Source organism: Arachis ipaensis, chromosome B2 (assembly GCF_059453495.1).
Source record: "Arachis ipaensis isolate K30076 ecotype BB chromosome B2, ASM5945349v1, whole genome shotgun sequence".
NCBI classification, from domain to species: Eukaryota; Viridiplantae; Streptophyta; class Magnoliopsida; order Fabales; family Fabaceae; genus Arachis; species Arachis ipaensis.
In genome coordinates this window covers 69610053-69614036 of record NC_142437.1, presented here as the reverse complement: position 1 = coordinate 69614036, position 3984 = coordinate 69610053, and the positions used below count along the sequence as shown (strand labels likewise).

Sequence of the window (3984 nt, the reverse complement as noted above, 5' to 3'; positions counted from 1 at the left end):
CCAATATTCAGAAGATTGATGTCCACCAAAGTGCCAAGTATGTTCTTGGGATCCTTGGTTAGGAAGTGAGTGATCCGTAGTACTATCCGGATTTCCTTGCATTATGGAATCATGATTAGGTGGTGAGCTATTCGTAAGTGAATTGTGTACTATGTCCTCATTAGATTGATCAAAACCCCTTTTAGGTTGAGGAGATGATTTCAGCAGATTAGTAAAGCGTCTACACTTCGGCATTGCTGTAAATGCATTTAACAACAAAAAGTTTGATAAATTAACTCCAAAAGCATGTTATATTCACACAAAATTAGGCTAAGGATAAACTTTATGATTTATGAACAAATCAAAGGATTAACCATAACCTTAAATTAACAAATATAAGCTTAAACCTTAGATTTCTCATTATCAGTCAACTACGTCATCGATCAATTGGTTTGTTGCCAACTGCATGTATTCATCACTGTTACCAAAAAATTGATCAAGAACTTGCTCTTGATGTGGCTCATCCTCATCTGCAGCCTCTTCAATTTCATGACCCATTTCATACAAATCTCTTGGTTTTAAATGGACAACAATACTCTATCCTTTATTAACGACATCATTTACATAGTACACCATTGATGCTTGTGACGCTAAAATATAAGGCTCATCTTCTTCATGTTTACCGGTATGAATGGGTCTATCAAAGTTAACACAATAAAAATTCCATTGATCTCTTCTATATCCTCTATATCGAGTAGAATCAGCCCATTTACATTTGAAGGGAACAACAGTGAATCACCCATAATAGCTAAGCTCAATTATATCCTCCAACTTCCCGTAATAGGGTACATCACCTTGTCTTAAATTTCTGTCAACTCGACTTGCAACACATGGTGTGCTAGATGTTAAATAGACTCCACTATTCTGTGTCCTCAAACCTTCTTCACGATCAACAGTTTGAAATGTGCAACCATTAATTTTATAAGCACTATATCTCGTTGCATTTGATAAGGGGCCTCGTGCTAAAAATTTTATGTCAGTAGACAGCTGTTCTATGGTATCCGGGTTCATTATCTGAAATTGGGATAAGTTATGAGGTTTAAAACATTTATATCTTAACAAGCTTCCCATTTCATAAACTCTAATACTTAAGTAACTTACTCATTTTTCAAATCACGAAACAAAATCCTTAAACACTCTCTTCTCTATGTCTATGGAGTTCGGTCTCCTTCCCTTTGAGCTTCTTATTATGTATTCCCTAAATTCATTGCATGAAGAATTAAATTGGATTTAGAGTACGTCACCAACTGATATAGATTATGAATATATTACTGCAAATAACCTCAAAGTGTTTACTCACTTCACATAATCCTTGACGGCTTGACAATTTAGTAACACATATCTATGGGCTTGTAGCTTTTGCTTTTCACTTAAAGTAAAAAATGTACCAGAACTCCCTGCTTTACCCACCGTAGGAAATAGACAAGATTCAGAGCATCCCCTGTCAAGTGGGTCATCACATACACGTCTAGGTCTATTGAACCCTGTCTCTATATCCTTAAAATAGCGAGAACAAAAAGTGAGACATTCCTTAGCTAAATATCCTTCGGCTATAGACGCTTCTGCTTATGCTCTATTCCGTACATGGGATTTTAGATGGCCTAACTCCCTAAAATAATATAACAAAATCAAGTAAAAATGACATGACAAGAGATATATCTCTAATGATATTTAGTTCATAATATAAAATATTTTACCTTTCAATTGGATAAATATATCGATAATGCACTGGACCTCCGAGCTTTGCTTCCTCTACTAGATGGACTGTCAAGTGAACCATAACGGTAAAGAATGATGGAGGGAACGAAATTTCCAATTGGAAAAGGACGATCATTATGAATTGTTGGAGCTTGTCGAGTTCAGAAGTACTTAAGCTTTTCCCAAAAAGGATCTTAAAGAATGAGCCAAACTCAACCAATACCGCGGTAACATGATCTGGCAGCAAATGACGAATTGCTATTGGTAATAATTCCTCCAAAAGAATATGGCAGTCATGACTTTTCAATCCAAAATTTTTTTTCTGTCCTTCATCAACACATCTCGAAATGTTACTTGAGTATCCATCTGGTAGCACAACATTCTTCAAAGCCGAAAGAAAAAGCTTCTTGGTATCACGTGTTAGTGAAAATAAAGATAAATGATATGATCCATTGTCACGTGGCCAGAGATCTCGCCTTATGCCCATTTCTTTCAAATCTTTCCGTGCCTTGAGATTGTCCTTCGATTTTGCTTTATCATTAAGCAAAGTGTACAAAATGTTATCACACACATTCTTCTCAATGTGCATAAAGTCCAGATTATGACGTAACAAATTGGTTTTCTAGTACAGAAGATCAAAGAAAATGCTTTGCTTGTTCCACTGCTTGACTTCTCGTCGAGGTCTCTTCCCACTACTATGAGATTCTTTCCGTTGCTGATCTCGTGTTTCAACACCCTGTTGTTGTTCAAGAATGTCAACACCTGATAACTTCTTAGGTGGACCACGCTCCTCTATGCTTCCATCAAAATGAACACGATTCAGTCTAAATCTATGATTTCTTCCCAAAAAACGTCTATGACCTATGAAGCACCATTTAGAACTATGACGGAGATAACAAGGATAAAAATCAAAGTTACAAGAGGGACAAGCTAAACCAATGTGTGTGTTCCAACCAGATAGCATACCTAACCCAGGAAAATCACTTATTGTCCACATAAGAGATGCATGCATTCTAAATGTGTTTCTAGATGATGAGTTAAAGGTCTCCACACCATCATTCCACAAATCTTCCAATTCATCTATAAGGGGCTGCAAGTACACATCTATCTTATTTCCCGGAGACTTCCTTCCTGGAATAACCATTGATAAGATGAAAGAAGTGTGATTCATACACATCCAAGGTGGAAGATTGTATGGAATTAGGAACACAGGCCAAATGCTATTAGTAGAACTCAAGGCTCCAAAGGGATTAAAACCATCAGTTGCAAGACCTAAGCGAACATTTCGTGGCTCTTCGGCAAACAAAGTGTGCGTCGCATTAAAATCCTTCCATGCTTGGCTGTCCCTTGGATGTCTCAGTAATCCATCTCTTGCAGGTGCAGAATTATGCCATTGCATGTGCTCAGCTGTCTTGCTACACATATATAATCTTTTTAACCTTGGCTTCAGTGGAAAGTATCGCAAAACTTTTGCAGCTTGCTTTTTCTTTTTTTTCTTAAGGCTCCATCTAGATATACCGCAATACTTGCATGTATCTTGTACGTTATCTGAATTGTCATCTAGATATAACATACAATCATTTAGGCAAGCATTTATCTTGGTATATTCCAAGCCAAGTTTGCAGATTACTTGCTTGGCCAAATAAAAACTAGAAGGCAACCGTATTCCATCAAATGTATCTCTCAACAAGTTCAATATCATAGTCATGGCTTTATCGCTTATTCTACACAAAACATTTATGTGATACAATTTTATTATAAACTCTAAATTTGTGCATTTACTGCCCTCGTGCAACTTTTCATTTCCATCTCTTACAAATTCATTGAACTCGCTACCATCAAAAGAGGCTTCATGTAATCTTTCATCTGCGATGTCTTTGCCTCCATTGTGTATAACTGCATCATTCACTCCCGTTATACCTTCATCCCCATGGTGGCCGAATACATCATTCATTAATGTGTTTAATGGATTCTCTTGATATGGTGTCGCTTGCACTTCTATACTACTTGGCTCAGCAGGTTGTATCTCACCATGACGATTCCAAACAAGATAGTTCTTGGTAAACGGCTTTAAGAGCAAGTGATCCTGAACTGGTCTCTTTGCCATTTTTCAAACGTACATCGTGGACATGGACAACATATTCTATCCGAAATGGCCGCTCTCGCAAAAGCAAAATCCAAGAATCCATTTATGCCGTCCTTGTATTCTTTTGTTGTTCGAGATTTTTCAATCCAAGTTCTATCCAT

At 37.0% G+C, this 3984-nt stretch overlaps 1 pseudogene; it reads right to left on the bottom strand.

Moving 5' to 3' along the window:
• Positions 1–402: 402 nt before the first annotated feature.
• Positions 403–3984, bottom strand: LOC107627244 (uncharacterized; annotated as a pseudogene).